Here is a 21,206-nt window from a genome sequence, read left to right on the forward strand (position 1 = left end):
CACGTTTGCAAGTCAGGTAGCTGTGCAAATTCTCCTGTGACAGTGGAGTGGAGGACCTGGGACCGGGCTTGCTTTTCTCCTTCTATCTCTTTGCTTACCAAAGGGTTAATTGACATAGAGAACTGGGGAGGGAGGGAGAGAGCTTGAGATAGGTATAGAGATAGAAAGAGAGAGGGAGACGGAGGAAAGGAAGAGGGGAGAGAGGGAAAGAGAGTGAGAATCCTTGAGCAAGCACGGCCTGGGTGATGGCACCGTCAGTGTCCGTCCACGCCCCATTTCTCCCTTTCTTTGTTTTACAGTAGAAAGTGTTTTATTATTTATTCGTTGACAACTTCAAACCTGTAAATAATGCGTGTAGGTTATGTGCACCCCATCTCCTCCCTGGCCGTCCTCCTAGGCATCTCAGTACCGTTGCTCTCTCTGCCGTGGCCTGGTGTTCTTCCCGCATCCTTCAGGTCAGACTTGTGAATGTTTTGCTTTATCCCATAGGATGTAGGTAGCAGTGAAGACCTCATTTCCCGACACAGTGTCCTCGTGCCCGTGCAGTTTGCTCACTCCCTTACTTCTGTCACTCTCACAGATGTCATACCCATCAGCCTGTGTCTGGCATGGCCACTGTGGACTGCAGGCCCTGCCAATCTGCGATGGCAGTGACATGAGGGAGGACCCTTTGTTTTCTTAGCTACCGACTGTTGTTTATTTGTAGTGTATTCCATATCCTATCCTAACTGGCTCATCATGTGACCTTGGACAAAGAACTTTCATCTGACACTTGACCATTTCTCCTTTTACCAAGTGACTACCTTGATCTACGTAGTTGGTTTTCAGAATGGCGTAGGGTGTCTGGCATGGAGCAAGTACACTATAAAAGTTAGCTGTTACCCCATGTTGTGTGTCTTAGGATTCTATTGCTGTGAAGAGACACCATGATCATGGCAACTCTTATAAAGGGACATATTTAATTGGGGCTGGCTTCAGTTCAGAGGTTTAGTCCATTGTGGCCGTGGTGGGAGGCATGCAGGCAGAAGGTGCTGGAGAAGGCACACAGGGTTCTACACGTGGATCATCCAAAAGGCAGCAGGAAGAACGTGAGACGCTGGCCTGGCTTCAGCATTTGAAACTTCAAAGCCCACCCCATGATACACTTTCTCCAACAAGGCCACATCTTCTAATAGTGCCACTCTCTGGTGAGTCTATGGAGGTCATTCTTATTCAAACCACCACAGTGTGGATAGATAGAAAGAATACATTTGTTTGTGCAAAAGCATCATTCCAGACAACAATAAAAGTGTTTGTGTTGTACATTAATTTGTATGAGCCAAGTGTGAGCCAAGTGTGAGCCACAATTGACATTGGATTGACACCAAGGTTGTGGAAGGGAACCCTTCTCACTGTTCATCTCTTTCTTGGATGATAGCTATTTGGTGAGGTGGATGTGCCAGGAGAATGGTTCTGAATCTCACAGCCAGGGCCCATTTGTGAGCCCCTGACCTCAGGCTTTCTGTGCTGTCTAATGACCAGGTTGTCCCATTTCACTTTCCTCCACTGAGGCTTTCTGCCCCTGTTGGTATGGAGACTTTTGGGGACAGATGTTATGAATCTATCTGGATTTTTAAATCTCCAAGGAGCAGAGGCAAACCTGACTAACCGAAGCAGCAAAAAACTGAGGATTTCACAGTCTCCAGAGCACTGCAAATGTCATGGAGGTCCCAGGAAGGGAGGGCCAGGCTTGGAGACCACATGGTCAAGGGCTCATTCTGAACAGTGCTATAGTCCTTCCACACCTCAAACCGACCGGCGAGCTCTGTCGGCGTCACTGCCCAGGGTTCATCACTATTTACACCTTTATCACCACCCTTGAATCACGAGGTCCCTGCTTCCCTGTCCAAGCAACAAGTCAGCCTATACAATGTCACTCCTTGAAGGGCTTTCTAAAGAAAGCAGAATTCAGATGGAGACTTGGGTTCTGGTGGCTAAACGACAGCGTCTTTAAGTGTGAGATATGATGTCCTCATGGGGATGTGGACAAATCGTTGAGGTTCATGGAAAATAAAACTTGATTCTGCTTTTGTTTTTGTTTTAGTGCCAATCTAAAAATTTATATCCAGTTGCTTTTGTTTTCTAACCATCTACATGAACAGAACGTCAGTGGTAAGCCTGCTGACATCAACTACAGCTCTTTTAATTTGACAGTGCCGTTGGGCAGGAACAGAAGCCAAGTGAACTCAGAATGATATGTCCCCAGGCAGCAGCGGGTCGTCAGGGCTCCAGTCTCTTCAGGAAGATCCTGTGCTTGTGATAAATGACAGGGAAGTGAGTTGTATGCAAAACTGATCGATCATGAATGGCAGGCAGGGCCCCCTCTGGATCAAGCAGCAGTGCATTCCCTGCACAGGACCAGTGTCTGGGACAGGAAATGAATGCTGCTGAGGTGGATTTTACAGTTTTATGGACCTGCTGGGATTGTTTCTTAATATGTTGGTTGTTGGTTGAAAACTGTCAGAGGATTGTCGGCATGAGACTTTCATGTCCACATGTTTCAGGGGCACCATAATAAGACAAAACATCAAGTAAATCATATGACAAAATTGAAAAACAACTATATTAACCAGTAATCCCAGAGTCTTCTCCATTGAGGAGGGATATGGACACAGCCTGAGTGTGCAAGGCTGTGAGCTCATGCAGGCTCAAGGTGGGAAGAGGAGGGACTGCTTAGTGGAGGGAAGTCCGTCAGAACTAGAGAGATGGTGCTTGCACAGCCTTGGGGACATCCTCAAGGCCATTGGAAAGGGTTACGTTGATGTTGACAGAAGCGGATTTATTTTATCTTTTATTTAATTGAATAGAATCAAAAGCCGTGTGGCAAAGCACCCAGTAAAGGAAAATTCCTCCCATGATGTAGAAACGCATAGTAAGGATGGTTATACACTGAGTTGTGTAACCCAAAATATCCATGCTCTAGTCTCGATGTTCAGACTATTCGGAGACACAGCTTTTGGAGAGATGGATAATCAGGGTTAGACAGAAGTGATGGGGTTCTGTCCCTATGAGACTGGTATCCTTAGAAGAGGGGAAAACAGATTCTCATCTGTCACGTATATATCATATCTACAGACAGACAGACAGATTATTGATCAGCTATCCATCGATTTTCCATTATATTTTATCTTTATCTGTCATCTATCTTTATTCTATCACTATTACATATCTATCATCTATAATACATCTACCTATCCATGATCTGTCACCCATTTATCTATCATCTATAATATACCTATGTACCTATCATCTATTGCCTATATATTTATCATCTATCTATCTATCTATCTATCTATCTATCTATCTATCTATCATCTCTATATCTATGTCAGCAATCTTGTGCAGATGTAGTAATAACATAGCCCTTTGTAAGCCAGGAAGAGAGCCAGTCCCATCGCCATGTTGTTTAGGCTGTGAAGTCTGGGCTCTTTTGTTATGACACTAACAGAGTTACATACATACTGTATTCACTATCCTCACCACCCCCCACAGCTACTCAGAATTTTTGTACCCAAATCACATTCATTTACTCTCTCATTCTGTCACCAATTTTTTCTCTCTTGGTAATTGTTCTAATGTCACCGAGTCCTCACTGCTCAGTGGCTTTGTGAGGTCAAACAGGTCCAACAGCACTCCTCACCTACTTCCCGAAGGTGCCCACTCATTCACTCGTGTGAGTGTTAAACACCTACTGTGCGCCAGGCAGGATTTGTGCTTACATTCCGTAATAACTTCTCATTGAATGTGTGGTGCTTTCAGCTGAAGTCAACGCTGTGCCTGACGCTATGACCCCCTTCCTCACCGTGTTTTCTCATCAGAAGTTTCTCATAAGGGGAAAACCAAAACAAAGCAGAAGACTTAAAAAACCCACTTCTCAGAAAAATGCCTGGGGTTTGTTATTTTGGGAGGAGATGCAAAAAAACCCAAAATACAAAAAACAAACAAAACCCCCCACATTTCTTTGAAGATCAGATTCCTTTGTGTTTGGAGGATTCTCTATTTCCCACTCCCAAATGCTTTGGGTGCTTATGTGTCAACCTCTGCTCATCACAAAGGGCAACAGGTTTGTTTGTTCATTTATTTATTTATTTATTTATTTATTTATTTATTTATTTATTTATTTTGAACCACATTATACCCAATAAATTAAGCAAAATGAGCGGGAATAACAAACAACCACAAATATCTTTGGGGATTGCAGATAACTTGCAAGACACAGAAGCATAGAGCCAAGAGAAAGCCCCCTTAAGTCCAGAACCCAGAGCCCATCCCTGAGTGTTGTGTGCTAATGAAGCTGTGTGTCTGTTGTACGCAGCAGCAGACTCTAGGGGGCTTCTGAGCGCTATCCTAGTTTTGGTCTCCAGCCCTGGACAGCAATCTTGCAAAGCCTGCAGTTTTCCCATTTCGACAAAGGCTTTGCAGAAACCATTAATCAGCGTGTATGCAGAACTTTCCGAGAGAAGAGAAGAATAACATGAAAGCCGGGCACTTTGAGGTTGCAGCCAAAGGAGGCTTACCCTTTGGTGCCATTGAAAAACGTCTCCATCTTTAGTTCTCACGGTGACAGAATGCATGAAATAACCTTGGACACTGTCCCGTTCAATGTCTTGCAGGCTTTTTTCCCAGTAAACAGTAGCTTGTCTGCTTGACAGTGTAACACCCATCAGCTGCTTCCTTATATAAATGAAGCTTAAAATGAAAACAAGTTTTCTTTTTTAGCTATGTAAATCAGAATGTTCCAAACCTAAAATTACAGCCATTTTCTAGCTAGAATTAACAACGTCAGGCACCAATCCACCACTCAATCAGGTTGTCAACCAGTCTTGAGTAGTAGACATTGTTTTCAAGGTGCGGAGGGCTAACAATGACAGGAAGGGACAATGAACCCTCCAGTGTGTGGCAGTCCTCTGCACATTCATTTGGTCCCTAACCTCCATCATCATCAGCCCGAGGCTCAGAAAACCTGGTAGACCTTGTAGAATGTTCACTGTCTCAGGCCCAACTTAGCAGCAGTCCTCCATTACACATTTATGGAGCACCCGCATGGGAAGACATTCACAACTCACCAGTTAGGAAGCACAACCAAACCCACCAGGGCATGGCACTACACACTTTTTAGAACCCTCACACAAAAAAATTACAGACAACACCAAATGCTGGAGAGGATGAAAACAATCACTCCAACATTACCTGTGGAAATTTAGGAGAGCCACTTGGGAAAGGTGAGTTTGCCAGAACTAAAGACACGGTTAACATGTGACCCAGCATTAACATCCCTGGGCAGTTATTCTGGGGAAATAAAAGGTTATGCTCACTGTAATGGTTGGTTTTGTGTGTCAACTTGACACAAGCTGGAGTTATCACAGAGAAAGGAGCCTCCCTTGAGGAAATGACTCCATGAGATCCAGCTGTAAGGCATTCTCTCAATTAGTGATCAAAGGTGGGAGGGCCAATGTGGGTGGTGCCTTCCCTGGGCTGGCGGTCTTGGGTTCTATAAGAGAGCAGGCTGAGCAAGCCAGAGGAAGCAATCCAGTAACATTCCTCCATGGCCTCTGCATCAGCTCCTGCTTCCTGACCTGCTTGAGTTCCAGTCCTGATTTCCTTTGGTGATGAACAGCAATGAGAAAATGTAAGCTGAATAAGCCCTTCCTCCCCAACTTGCTTCTTGGTCATGATGTTTTGCGCAGGAATACAAACCTTGACTAAGAGGCCCACATAAAACGTTCACACAATTATCTCCTGCAGCTGTGATGGCTACTTTTAGTTGTGAATTGGACACAACAAAGGATCACTTCAGAAGAGAGCCCTAGTGAGGAATTATCTACATCATACTGTGTCTGTAGGTGTCACAGTTAGATTCCGTGGTCAACGTGACACACCTGGGAATGGGGAACGCCACTTGTAGAACTGCTTCCGTTGGCTTGACCAATGGGCATGGATATTGGGCATTTTCTTGACTTTAGATTGATGGGCAAAGGCCCAGCCCAGTGTAGATGGCTCAAATCCTTACATAGGTTGCCTGAACTGTATAAGAAATGTAGCCAAACATGAGCCTAGACTCAAGGTCAGAAAGCAGCTCTTTGTGGTTCCTGCCCCACTTCCTGCCTCCAGGTTCCTTCTCCTGAGTTCTTGCTCTGGCTTCCTTCAGGATGGACTGGAGCTTATAAATCTAGTAACATATAAAAGAGACACGTGCTCCACTATGTTCATCGCAGCCTTATTTATAATAGCCAGAAAATGGAAAGAACCCAGATGCCCTTCAACAGAGGAATGGATACAGAAAATGTGGTACATCTACACAATGGAATACTACTCAGCTATCAAAAACAACGAGTTTATGAAATTCGTAGGCAAATGGTTGGAACTGGAAAATATCATCCTGAGTGAACTAACCCAATCACAGAAAGACATACATGGTATGCACTCATTGATAAGTGGCTATTAGCCCAAATGCTTGAATTACCCTAGATCCCTAGAACAAACGAAACTCAAGACGGATGATCAAAATGTGAATGCTTCACTCCTTCTTTAAATGAGGAAAAAGAATACCCTTGGCAGGGAAGGGAGAGGCAAAGATTAAAACAGAGACTGAAGGAACACCCATTCAGAGCCTGTCCCACATTTGGCCCATACATATACAGCCACCCAATTGGACTAGATGGATGAAGCAAAGAAGTGCAGACCGACAGGAGCCGGATGTAGATCGCTCCTGAGAGACACAGCCAGAATACAGCAAATACAGAGGCGAATGCCAGCAGCAAACCACTGAACTGAGAATAGGTCCCCTATTGAAGGAATCAGAGAAAGAACTGGAAGAGCTTGAAGGGGCTCGAGACCCCAAAAGTACAACAATGCCAAGCAACCAGAGCTTCCAGGGACTAAGCCACTACCTAAAGACTATACATGGACTGACCCTGGACTCTGACCCCATAGGTAGCAATGAATATCCTAGTAAGAGCACCAGTGGAAGGGGAAGCCCTGGGTCCTGCTAAGACTGAACCCCCAGTGAACTAGTCTATGGGGGGAGGGCGGCAATGGTGGGAGGGTTGGGAGGGGAACACCCATAAGGAAGGGGAGGGGGGAGGGGGATGTTTGCCCGGAAACCGGGAAAGGGAATAACACTCGAAATGTATATAAGAAATACTCAAGTTAATTAAAAAAAAAAAAAAAAAAAGAAACCAGAAAAAAAAAAATCTAGTAAACTCCATCTTTCCAAAGTCGGTTTTAATCAAGATTAAATTTAATATTGATTAATCAATATTTAATCACAGCAACAGAAAACAAGCTAGAACAAAGCATGGGGGTATGTCTTGTTTGTCTTCATTGGTATGGGAAGACCCTTTCTAATTGTGTGTGGCAGCTTCTGATCATTGCCTATATAAAAGGACATGGAAGAAAGAAAGTCCCCCCCCCCCTTTCAGACCTTTACTTTGGCTGGTGAGTTCATCTGTCTATCCGTTGTTTTGCCTGGTCTTTCATTCATATTAGAATCAAATTCTTCAGGCTTCCAACATGTACTGAAAAACAGTGGCTCACCAGGAATCCTCCAGACCTTTGGGGCTATGTAGGTACTGTCAACCCTCTTGGGTTGAGCAGCCGTTGTGTTCTTTAACCTCTCGGGTGAGAAAACAGCTATTGTTGGACCACTCCAACCACATCATCTTAAGTCAATCCAATGAATCCCCTTTCAGTATATATTGATTCTGTGGATTATGTTCCTTAGAGACCCCTGACTAATGCAGCAGCTTTATTTGTAGCAGCTTCAAATGGCAAACACTTCGAATGACTTTCAGTGTCTTGATGGCTAAACAAACTCTGGTCCATCCATGAAACAGACCACTACACAGTCTCATTAGTGTTGTGAGGTTTTGGGGTGAATTGTTTGTAAGGATGGAGAGTAGATGAATGGTTTTCAGGGGTAACCGAAGGCAAGAAGACAATGAGCTGGAGAGAACAGAGGCTAGTGTCAAGTGTTGAAGATATGTAGTATGATGTCATACAGGTGAAGGCAGGTACAAGATAGAATGAGGCCTGTCATTGGACGAGAAGGAAGGATGGGCGGGAGAAAAGTTTTAGAGAGAGGAGGAGACTGGAGCGGGAGGAGAGAGGCAGCTGAGAGAACATGGAGGCTGATGTTAAGCTTTCTCTCTGCACATTTACAGGTTGTTATGAATATTCTTAAGGGATGGATATGTACAGGACTTTGTATGTCTAGGTGGGCAATTATATATTATCAATTAGACCAGAGGTTATTGTATTGTGTGTTCTTTTATGGGGCAATTTAATTGAATTTAAGAGAGTATGTGGTGGCTGGAGACACTAGGCCACCATGGAATTGGGATGTGTATTTCTGGCATGGTGGCAACCTGCTTTGGAAACTAGATGGATAGAGAGATTGTTGCCAGTCTCAGAGAGAAGCCATTGGCAGTGTGATATGGGATGGAGCAAAGTGGGTGAGAGGCTTTGCTGACTGAGATGTCTACCAGATATCTTGGGGCACTATGGTGCCAGATCTAGTATGGGGTAAAAGACAGCAGATTTTTTAATAATTTTACAGCAACAAAGATAAGAATCACAAAAATGGCCTTGGGCCATGTTGCATGGATGCTTAGGTGATGATGGATAGACTCCTTCATCCTCAGGTAGCATCCTGGCCTGCCAGCCCAACCAGCCTTGTACAGGTTTTCTTTTTGTCTTGACTCCACTACAGTTTCTTTAATAGGCACCCATCTGCAGTCTATAGGCTGTTCTCTCTCCTGCTCTCAGAAAGTCTGGCAAGCCCCCCTCCCACACTGCGCATTATTGACTAAGGACTGCCCAATGGCTGCACAACTCTTCTATATCCCTAGAACTTGACTTTGAACCTTGAAATGAAATTCATAACAAAATAGCCTATAGCTTCAAAGAGGAAGAGTCACCTTCTATCACTCATGAGGATGGGGAAAAGGTGATGAGCTATGAGCACAGTCTGGGCTAGAGGCCACTGGCAATGCAAGGTTTACAGAGGTGGTGCTGAGGACTCCTGGGTGAAGAAGTGGCTTTTCCCTCTTGCTCAGAGGTTCCTATGAACTGGACTCCATTATCTATGCTGCCCCTTCGGTTGGCATTCACTTCTGTCCTCCATACCCCTTAAAGTAGTGTGCATGCTTATCATGAAGAAAGACAGAGGACTATAAAATATGAGATGGAAGTCACCACAAAACTCTCAGCTCCATTCCCTAGACTCACATGTAGTTTAGGCAGTCTTGTAGGTCCCTGCCAAACTTTTCCTGGACATGTAAAATTGCTTCTTTCTTTGGTGTTTTTGTCTTACAACTATTGTGTGCTATGTGCATTTGACTTCTTCTTCTTCTTTTTTTTTTTTTTTGAGGACTTATTTATTTTCTGTATATGAGTACACTGTCGCTGTCTTCAGACACACCAGAAGAGGGCATTTGATCCCATTACAGATGGCTGTGAGCCACCATGTGGGTGCTGGGATTTGAACTCAGGACCTCTGGAAAGCAGTCAGTGCTCTTAACCACTGAGCCATCTCTCCAGCTAAAAGCACATATCGAACTTCTTTCTACATAGCCATGTGCTTCAGCCTCATGTACCCTGTTTGTCTCTTGGAACTGGCTCCCTTCTTTTGCTGATCCTCCTACCATGTCTGGAGAAGATGCTAGTTGACAGGATCCATTATCATTAGACCTCTTGGTTTCTTGGAGGCAAGAGAAACAACTGTGTTTTGAAGGTTAATCCTATTGTCAAACTGAGAGCCACCACGGAAACAAACTTCTGGGAATGATTAGATTAGGTTAGTTGAGGTGGGCAGATGGGTGCTACCATCCCATGGGCTGAGGTCCCAGACTGAATAAAAAGGAGATTGTCAGCTGAACATAACACCCATGGCTCTCTGTTCCCTCTGCCTCAATAAATTCCCTTGATAACGTGCCTTGATGGATTGAACCATAAAACACTGAGCCAAAAATAAACCCTTCCTTCCTCACCAGAAGAGAATGTCAGCTGAAGGAGTGGCACAAACAAAGGAATCCAGTTCATTAGATACCTCTGGTGGGTTTGAGCAAGTGGGAGGAGCCACTTCTTCACCCAGGAGCCCCCAGGACCGCCTCCATGAACCTTACATTGCCAGTGGCCTCTAGCCTAGAATGTAGCTCATCATCCTTCCTCCCATTCTGGTGTGCAGGAGAAGGTGACTCATGTTGCTTTGTTAGATATTTTACTGCAGCACTGGGCAAAGCAACCAATACATAAATTAAGGTTTTTTTTAAAGGGGTGTCATTGATAATAAAGGGTAACACTATGTTGATGGGAACTCACAGAGAAGACTGAAATAGCTTCAGAGACAATGCCATGAACATCAGGACTCTCCAACCCGGCTTTTAGCAAATCTGCTTCTCACTTATGTCTCCTCAGACTTGATTGTTTTACTTTTCCCAGACTATGGTAAACCTGGCCTCCAACCACCCCAATGTTTACCCATTGCAGACCCACCTACTATGGGGGAACCCGCACTCCATCCTAGCTCCTATACTCTCAGGAAAGGGTATTGCATCACTCTAGCCCCAATGTTGCATAATCTGGTTATGTCCCTCACAAACACGAGAGGTAAGAGAACAGTGGGGTAGGTGAATCAGGTGGACAAGTGTTCGTATACCTCACCTTATCACCCAGCTAAACCAGACAGCTCTGCTCCACCATGATCTAAACGATGTGTTCACATAAGCACCTGTCACAGTGAGTCCGGACTGCGTATGTACTCCTTAGTAGTCTCAGCTGGAGAATTGTCTCCATGAACACAGTATAGCATGTAGCAGGTGCTCAGCAAGAGTCTGCAGAGTGAAGGAGCCCCACTCACTAGGACTCGTCTCACACACAGCTCATGTTCTAGGGAATTCAGAGCTATGTTTTTTTATGGGCTCTTGAGTTCATTTTATTTTGGCTACACTAAAAGCAATTCAAACTCTCTTGGGCAGGAGTTCATTAAATGCTTCCCAAGCCCACTGCTTCAAAAACAATGGATAAACTAGTTTTTCCAACCCTCATGCATCAGATGAAGTCCTAGTGCTATTAAAGATAAGTAGAACAGATGCTTAGCTAAGAAAGCTAAGGGCAGGAAAGCCTTCTCCACATCCTCTCTCCCTTCCCAGACTGCCATCCAGATTTGTCAACAGCTGCAAGACTATGGTAAGACACAGGTGGAGTACCTGGGTCACTGAAACCATGGGGCATCCTTGCCTTGGGCTGTGACCACAACACTGATTTTGAGATTGTCACAGCAATTAGCCAACTCTATATATGTCCCCACACATTCCTTTAGCAGAGCAGTCATATTTGGTTTTCCCCTAGGTCCCTGGGCTGTCTACTCTCAGGTTCTTGGCTACCCCAAGCAGTTGGGTATGGGTTCCAACTCATGGAGTTGGTTGGTTACCCCCATAAGCTGTGTGTCACTATTACACTGGTGTGTCTTGCAGGCAGGTCATTCTACTACTTGTAGCTGGCTTGGGGTTTATGGTTCTCCTTTAGGAGCATGCAGAGTACCTTCCAGTACCATGAACACCAGTCTATAGGGTTGAAAGCTCTAGGTAGACACAAGTTCAACATCTCCATGTTTATCAAGTGGTGTAGGTGTTGTTTTCAGCAACATAGCCTTACGGCATGTTTATGAAGAGCCTCCAATAGTCTTAACCATAGCCTGGGTCCTTTGGGGGTTCCCATGGGAACCTGTTAGATGGAGCCCATTCTTGTTAGTGTGTGCTTCATTTAGCGATGAGAGATGTCCAGTTATAGCTCTGTCTCTCCTGCTATTTGTTGATTTCACTTAAATCATCTTCATATAGGACATTATAGGACACTTGTACTGTACTAGGTTTCCATATAACCCCTCAAATGTCCTTTGGTTTTAGCTGTCCCTCCCCATATTTCTTCCCTAGCCCCACCCCTCTTCTCTCCCACTCCCTGTTTCATCCTCCCATTCTAGTTTCTCCATATATGTTCCCCTCCTAGGAAGACTCATCTGTCCCCTGAGTCCCTTACTCTCTACTTAATCTCTGGGTACACGGATTGTAGTTTGCTTAACAATGACTTGAGAGCTAGCATCCACACACAGGCAAATATACACACCATGTTTGTCTTTCTGTGTCTGGGTTACTTTACTCAAGATGATTTTTTTTCTAGTTCTGTTCATTTACCCAAGAATTTCACGATTTCATTTTTTTAAATGGCTGAAATATTCTGTTCTATAAATTTATCAAGTTTCCCTATCCATTCATCTGTTGACAGACATCTAGGTTTCTCCCCCCAACTGGAATAAGGAGTCTTAATTGAGAAAATGCCTTCACAGAATTGGAGTTTGTGGGCTTTAATTTTCTTTCGTAAAAAATTAATTATCAGGGATTAAAAGTACTGACTGTTCTTCCAGAGGACCCAGGTTCAACAGCCAGCACCCACATGGCGGCTCACACCTGTCTATGACTCCAGTTGCAGGGGATCTGATGCCCTCACACAGACATGCATACAGGCAAACAACAATGGACATATAATTTTTAAAAATTCCATTTAATGAGAAATTTCATACATTTTGATCACATTTCTTCCCCTACCCCAATTCCTCCCAGATCCTCCCTCTTTCCCCACCCACCTGACTTCATGTTCTCTCTCGCTTTTCCTCCCTCTCTTTCTCTCTCTGTCTCTCATCAACAAAACCCCCAAAATCAAAGAAAACAAACAAACAAAAATAACAAAATAAAACAAAAAGCGCAGAAAAAGAAAAACGAGTGTGTTTTGTGTTGACCAACTAATTACTCCTGGGCATAGGGCTGCTCTGGAACTGCAGTTGATACACCTGATGACACGCCCGTGAAGAAAACCTCTCCCAGCAGGTATCAGTTGCAAATAGCTTCTTGGTTAGGGGTCTGCTTCTCAGTGCTGGAATTTTTTCTGGTTTGAACCTGTGCAGGTCTTGTACTGGCTGTCAGGGTTTCTGCATGGGACATTTTTTTAAATTGATGATTCCTGCGGGAGGGCCCAGCCCATTGTGGGTAGGTGGTCCTGGTGAGTACAAGAAAACGAACTGAGCAAGCCAGAACGAATGAATGAGCCAGTAAGCAGCACTCCTCCATGGCCTCTGCATCAGGCCTGCTCCTGCCCTGCCTTCCCTCAGTGATAGAGTTTGACCTGAGACTTGTAAGCTGAAATAAATCTTTTCTGCCACAAGTTGATTTTGGTCAATGGTACTGTAGGTGCTTTATCACAGAAATAGAATCCCTAACGAAGACAGTGACCGTGAGAGGCACTGTAGTGAGTGTCAAGCCCCAAGCCTCTGCTTTCCTGTCTTCTGTTCCCAACCCCTGGCCCCGACCCATTCCTTCTTTCCTTCCCTTCCTTCTTTCTACAGATCTGGAAGGAGCTTACTGAACTCTAAGGTCTTCAACAAAAATTATGGGTTTATTCATCACAGAGCCCCAGGACTCAGGGTGGCATTTGTCACACAGTAGATACATAATTGTCCAGGCTCAATGGCACTGGACACGGTCCCAGAATCGTAGTAGGTGCTGAGGAGGCAAAAATGAAAGAGGACTCAAACTGTCTGAAATCACACAATTCACAAGCTCTGAAGATTCTTCAGGAAACAGCTGTATTAATAAGAAGCATAGGCGACACTTATTAGATGGTTACCATAGGGCTGCTTGAATGGAGTCTAATCATTTTTTAAAAATGCCTGTGCAATGTGCATGTGTAGACAGCCCAGAGCTTGAATTCAGGTGTCTTCCTCCATTGCTCTCCACCATACTTTAGGGATCTCTCTCTGAACTGGGAGCTCACTTACTCGAGTGACTAAACTGACTAATGAGCTCAGGGGATGCCCCTGTCTCCACCTCCCCAGCACCAGGATTATAAGCAACACTGTGCCCAGCCTCCCCTTCAATGATGAAGGTCTGAGCTCAAGTCCTCATGTTTGTACAGCAAGCACTTAACACAGAGACTTTACAAACAGACTTAACACACAGACTTAACAGACTGGTCTCCCAAGCCCCCACTTGACCAGTTTTGAGAGTCAGGAGCAATGAGTAGGAGGAAAGAGCCCTGGGGTCTTCACTGTATGGAGCACAGCCCTTGCCGGGAGTCAGAAACCTCACACATAGGCTATGATCAGGCAGCCTGTGGTGTGGGAGAAACATGGCATCCAAAGTACCTAAGAGAGTACTCAGCCAGTTTACAGAAGAAAACAAAACCATGAGACCAGTCCCTGCATGTTGTTATTATCTCCTGAAACCTGGAACCAAAACAGTGAAGGACAGACATTTCTGACTTGAGCTTAAGAAGCTAGAACTTTTTTCTCTACCCGAGGGACTTACAGAACAGTCATGTATCAACAGACAGGCATTGGCTTAAGTAAATCTTTAATAGTCTGTCTAGAGCAAGGAACATTTGAGATGGCCCCAAACGAAACCAAAGCAAAGAAAACCAAAGCAAACAAAACCCAACCCAACCCAACCCAACCCACCCTTTCTATTTAAGGAAAAGATCAACCTGTACCTGGTGGAGAACTTTGCTCTTTGGTCTTGAAGAAGGCTGTGCTTGTGCTAGGGGGACCTCCTGCAGAAGTGGTGCATCAACTGTTACATCCAGGGGAGAGCCTGGGAAAGGTGGCTTGTGGAAACTTTCCCGGCTGTGTGTGGCTCAGGTCTTCCCTATCCCTGGACCTTACCCTGCTCTTTACACACGTAGCAAAGACCACCATCTGTCCACCAGTCACCCTTCCTGGCTTATTTGCTTTGATCACAATCCCATGCTGTTTTTCTGACTGTTGCACTATGGTGAGCTATGGATAAAAGATTCATGATATTATCTAGTAATGCACAGGGCGGGAGAGGTGAAAGGGCTCAGTGCTCATGGTACTGACAGGAGGTGCTGAAGTTCAAATGCAGCTCTTGATCCATCCCCATGGTCTTTTCTCCTAAATATTTGTAGGATAAATGGATAAACTTGAATTTAAATAAGCCAAATATAATATATGTATGTGTATGTGTGCATACATATATATACATATATACATTATATATACATACATACATGATATATATAATTTTTGCTTTTGTTATATAATTCTACTGTCAAAGGAAGGAGCAGTTGCTTTAGGGTGGGTGCACTAGAACCACCTTGGAGGAGACATAAATGTTCTTCCCAGACCTCACCCTAGAGGAACTGAATTAGGGTTTTAGGACTAAGCTCCCAGGAAATCTTTGAACATCTAGGGCTGAAAGCTACAAATTGGGTTCTCAGTTCTGGATTCAAAGGTTTGAGTTCCTTTATTCACATAAAAGGGAGAATGAGAACTTAACATAGTAACATTTTCTGCACAGTGTGCTTTTCCCTTTCCTTTCTGGCTTAAACTGCTTTCCCAATCATATATAAAATCAAGAATTACCTTCTAAATATTAAAACTATTATAGTTCTCTGCATGGTGTGTATGTAGATAGACCAATGAACAAAAAAGCCAAGTTGATTATCTATCTATCTATCTATCTATCTATCTATCTATCTATCTATCTATCTATCTATCATCTATCTATATCTATCTATCTACCATCTATCTATCTATCTATCTATCTATCTATCTATCTATCTATCTATCTATCTATCTATCATCTATCCTTTTTATCTGCCTGTTGCTCTGTCGTCTATCCATATCCATCCTTCATATAGAACCCAGGGTCTTATGTGTGGTGACTCTACCAGAGCCTAGCTAGAGCAGTTAGCTTTTTTTTTTTTTTTTGAATGGCCACTCTGTGCAGTGGCAGGGACCGTTCCATTTAAACATAAGCCTTCTGGTGGATGAGTTCCAGGATGCATGCTGATCATTTTGAGGCCACTACTTGGAACTATGATTATTTTATGCTCCTCATTAACCCTCTAGTGTTCTAAAATGCGAATTCCTCATTCTTTGTGTTTGTCATCACCAGCCACAAGAGCATAAATGACACCATCTCTGACTAAGAAGAAAAACAACTTAAAACTATTATGATCAAAACCATATGGTGATTAGCGGCGTTCGGCTGAGTAAGACTGAGTCATGAACACATCTGATCTCGGCTGGCTGTAAGCTTGCTCATGTGATCCCAAGCAGAGGCACTCTGATGCTTAATGTATTACAGTGAAAGAGGGTTTTTTGGACAATTACATCATTGATTAAAATTATAAGCAAAAGGAAAATTAGAATCCCAAATGAAATCCTTGTGTGAAAGTCTTTAAGAACCTGTTTGGAGAAACATTATGACTCTTGAGTCACTCAGTGTCACTGCAGTTCTCCAGCGTCAGGTTATAGCATCCTGATGCTAGCAGTTTGGGATAGACTCCATTTCCTGGTTCTTATTAACGGCCTTCCCTTCACCAAAGCTTTTGTCCCCTGGGAGCTAAGGTCTAAAATGTTTGATATGTGTCTTTCTGTTCCTGGCTTAACACAATCTACACTTCCATTCGTTTTATGATAAAGAACATGGTTTCCTTCATTCTACACTGAATGGCACTCCATTGTATATATAGCCAAGTTTATTTTATCTGTGTATCTGTTGGTGGATACACAGGCTGATTTCATAGCTTGATTGTATGAAGGACTCGATAATAAACATTTATGTGTAGGTATCTTTAAAGTATGCTAATGGGATTCCTCTGGACTCTCACCTAGGATTTGTATAACTTGATCATATGTCTTGCTACATAGCCCAGGTTAGCCATGAGTTACTATGCTCTTGACTATAAAATTTGAATGGTGTGATTACAGGCGTGAACAATCCTACCTAAATGTACTTCCTTGTCTCCCTCCCCCCTCTCTCCCCCTCCCTTCTCTTCCTCCCTCCCTTCCTTTCTTCATCCACCCCCTCCCCACTTTGCTCTGCATAAACTGAGGGTTTGGGCAGTTGATGTATAAACTGGTGACATGACCACTCTAAGGTATGGTTGAACAGAAGAATTTTTGTTGTAGATATCGGGGGGGGGGGGAGCAGCAAGAAGGATCTGGAAGAGTCCAGAGCAGAGAGAGAAAGTAGATTGAGCATGGCTAGCAGAGTGGATTTGGCCATGAGAGAAGAGAGAGGGGCAGAGAGTGAGTGAGGGGACGTGAGAGGGAGACAAAGAAAGAACAGAGTTGGGGGGTTGTGGGGATGTGGAAATAGCAGGGTTATAGGGAGAAATGAGTAGTTGTGGGGAGGAAAGTGCCTAAGCTGGAGACTTTAGGGTATGGGGTAAGGTAAGGAGAGCTGAGAGTGCCAGGAAGTGCCCAGATGCCAGCATGGACTCTGAGGTGTGTCACAGGTTTTTATGATGCCAAGGGACACTAGAGGCCAGTATGTGCTTCGGTATGCTAGAGGCCACCACAGATAGCCATTTGGTCCTTCAGCATGCCTGTGGCAAGGGAAAATGGCTGCTTTGGTAGCAGGGATCCAGTTTCACAATTCCTGAGGAATGTCTAACTGCCAGAATTGGGGGAAATGGAGCTTGCTTTGGACCTGACATCTTCTTACCTTCTCTTTGTTTCATAGGCGTCTCCCTGTTGCAGCTCTGTGAGGGCACTGTCAGGGCAGGTGGGTGGTAAGACAAAGCTGGTGTTCTGAAGATAGGACAGCAGAAAACTGGGGACAACCTGATCTCTAGTGATGTCACTGATCTTTCAACTCAATAAGCCCGAAGACACCTGACAGTCTTACTTTATGAGATAATAATGTGTCTTTATTGTTTAAGCAATTTTTATTGCCTCTTCAGCAGATGTAGCTAAAATCACTCTAATATAAAGTATGCATTAGGTTGGAAAACTGAAGCTCAAGTGTAAAATAAATTCTCCAGTGTCATCAAACAAGGGACTGCAACCCCCCTGTCTGTCTAGTACACTCAGCCAACTGTTTGCTTGCAGTGCGGCCTGGAGCTGTTCTGTCACCAGTCTGAACTTTGGCTTCCTTATCTGCCTGTCACTCATCGGATGTGCTAAGGATCCAAGGGAACCCGAAGAGACCCTGGGTTTTCTCTTTCTCATCCTCTGAGATTTTGTCCTTAGGAATCTTCACTTTGTAACTGTGAATCTTTACATTCTAATTGTAGGAGGCAGTGAACAGCCCTCCCACTTTATGAAAGCTCAGAACATTATACGGAGTTTTTGTTTGATTTTACCTGAGGATACACAAAGAAATCTCATTCACCCCACAGAGTCCTATAGACCAAAGAAAGGATTCTACCTAAGTCTAGCTTGCTGAACTGATGAGTACTGAGGTTACTTCCAGGGGCCTGTGGGAGGGGTTACTTCCAGGGGCCTGTGGGAGTGGTTACTTCCAGGGGCCTGTGGGAGGGGTTACTTCCAGGGGCCTGTGGGAGGGGTTACTTCCAGGGGCCTGTGGGAGGGGTTACTTCCAGGGACCTGTGGGAGGGGTTACTTCCAGGGGCCTGTGGGAGGGGTTACTTCCAGGGGCCTGTGGGAGGGGTTACTTCCAGGGACCTGTGGGAGGGGTTACTTCCAGGGGCCTGTGGGAGGGGTTACTTCCAGGGGCCTGTGGGAGGGGTTACTTCCAGGGACCTGTGGGAGGAGTTACTTCCAGGGGCCTGTGGGAGGGGTTACTTCCAGGGGCCTGTGGGAGGGGTTACTTCCAGGGACCTGTGGGAGGGGTTACTTCCAGGGGCCTGTGGGAGGGGTTACTTCCAGGGGCCTGTGGGAGGGGTTACTTCCAGGGACCTGTGGGAGGGGTTACTTCCAGGGGCCTGTGGGAGGGGTTACTTCCAGGGGCCTGTGGGAGGGGTTACTTCCAGGGACCTGTGGGAGGAGTTACTTCCAGGGACCTGTGGGAGGGGTTACTTCCAGGGGCCTGTGGGAGGGGTTACTTCCAGGGGCCTGTGGGAGGGGTTACTTCCAGGGACCTGTGGGAGGGGTTACTTCCAGGGACCTGTGGGAGGGGTTACTTCCAGGGACCTGTGGGAGGGGTTACCTCCAGGGGCCTGTGGGAGGAGTTACTTCCAGGGGCCTGTGGGAGGGGTTACTTCCAGGGACCTGTGGGAGGGGTTACTTCCAGGGACCTGTGGGAGGGGTTACTTCCAGGGACCTGTGGGAGGGGTTACTTCCAGGGGCCTGTGGGAGGGGTTACTTCCAGGGACCTGTGGGAGGGGTTACTTCCAGGGGCCTGTGGGAGGGGTTACTTCCAGGGGCCTGTGGGAGGGGTTACTTCCAGGGACCTGTGGGAGGAGTTACTTCCAGGGACCTGTGGGAGGGGTTACTTCCAGGGGCCTGTGGGAGGGGTTACTTCCAGGGGCCTGTGGGAGGGGTTACTTCCAGGGACCTGTGGGAGGGGTTACTTCCAGGGACCTGTGGGAGGGGTTACTTCCAGGGACCTGTGGGAGGGGTTACCTCCAGGGGCCTGTGGGAGGAGTTACTTCCAGGGGCCTGTGGGAGGGGTTACTTCCAGGGACCTGTGGGAGGGGTTACTTCCAGGGACCTGTGGGAGGGGTTACTTCCAGGGACCTGTGGGAGGGGTTACCTCCAGGGGCCTGTGGGAGGAGTTACTTCCAGGGACCTGTGGGAGGGGTTACTTCCAGGGACCTGTGGGAGGGGTTACTTCCAGGGACCTGTGGGAGGGGTTACTTCCAGGGACCTGTGGGAGGGGTTACTTCCAGGGACCTGTGGGAGGGGTTACTTCCAGGGACCTGTGGGAGGAGTTACTTCCAGGGACCTGTGGGAGGGGTTACTTCCAGGGACCTGTGGGAGGGGTTACTTCCAGGGACCTGTGGGAGGGGTTACTTCCAGGGGCCTGTGGGAGGGGTTACTTCCAGGGACCTGTGGGAGGAGTTACTTCCAGGGACCTGTGGGAGGGGTTACTTCCAGGGACCTGTGGGAGGGGTTACTTCCAGGGACCTGTGGGAGGGGTTACTTCCAGGGACCTGTGGGAGGGGTTACTTCCAGGGGCCTGTGGGAGGAGTTACTTCCAGGGGCCTGTGGGAGGGGTTACTTCCAGGGACCTGTGGGAGGGGTTACTTCCAGGGACCTGTGGGAGGGGTTACTTCCAGGGACCTGTGGGAGGGGTTACTTCCAGGGACCTGTGGGAGGGGTTACTTCCAGGGACCTGTGGGAGGGGTTACTTCCAGGGACCTGTGGGAGGGGTTACTTCCAGGGACCTGTGGGAGGGGTTACTTCCAGGGACCTGTGGGAGGGGTTACTTCCAGGGACCTGTGGGAGGGGTTACTTACTTACATTGGGGAGCAGTTACTTACAGAGGCATGAGTGACTTATGGGCAGCAGAGTTCTTGAAAAGTCTCACGTAGCATGGGCAACAAGTCACAAAAAGAGCCCCAATCCTAGTCAATATTCTATCTCTTCCTTTCAAGTCAGCTGACACAGGGCTACATGCAGCCTGGGGTGATGAGAGATTGTGTCCTGTATCTCAGGAAACCTGCCTCCACCTTTACCAGCCCTGCTACCTCAAAGGTAGTTATCACTGTTGTCCACTGTGGCCCTGACTGTGTCACAGCTCTGATGATGGCCATCGGAGGAGATAGCTTTACTACAGCAACTTCACAAAAGGCAAATCTTCAGCTTTGTGTGCTGAAAATGTCATAAAAATTGCTTATACAATAAGGAACATATTATCTCATAAAGTAAAACTGTAGAGTCTGTTATCTTCTTGTTTATTGCGTTGAATGGATCAATGACATGGTTTGATGTTTCTTCCACCCTGATGTGCTGTATTATTCATCTGAATTCACACAGCTCAAGTCAATCCCTTGGGCTCTTCGTGCTCTCAGGATCTGTTGCGATCAAACCCAGCACCAGAGTTGTTCTTCTTTATGGCTTACTTTGAGGTTAGCTTGTCATTCATGTCGAGTCTTACCATTGTGAAGACAGTCACACCAGGGAGTGTGTCCCTGCCAGCAGCATAGTGTTCAGGTCTCAGGACCATGCTCTCGAGAGATGAGGTCTCAGGAAAGTTGCCTTAGTTATTTGAGTTCTATGTTCTTTATCAGGAAAACAGAAAAAGAAGGAGATGTAACACATCCAGTTGTGCAAGGACTAAGCCAGGTAAGCCCAGGAGGTAAACCAACAGCTCCCTTCCCGAGAGTCCTGCTGAGTTCATTAATGTTACTCTGCAGTGCACAGCCACCTGCTAGAATGATCCCTTCTGTCAAAAGCAAATGGA

Source organism: Rattus norvegicus, chromosome 7 (assembly GCF_036323735.1).
Source record: "Rattus norvegicus strain BN/NHsdMcwi chromosome 7, GRCr8, whole genome shotgun sequence".
In the NCBI taxonomy this organism is placed as follows: domain Eukaryota; kingdom Metazoa; phylum Chordata; class Mammalia; order Rodentia; family Muridae; genus Rattus; species Rattus norvegicus.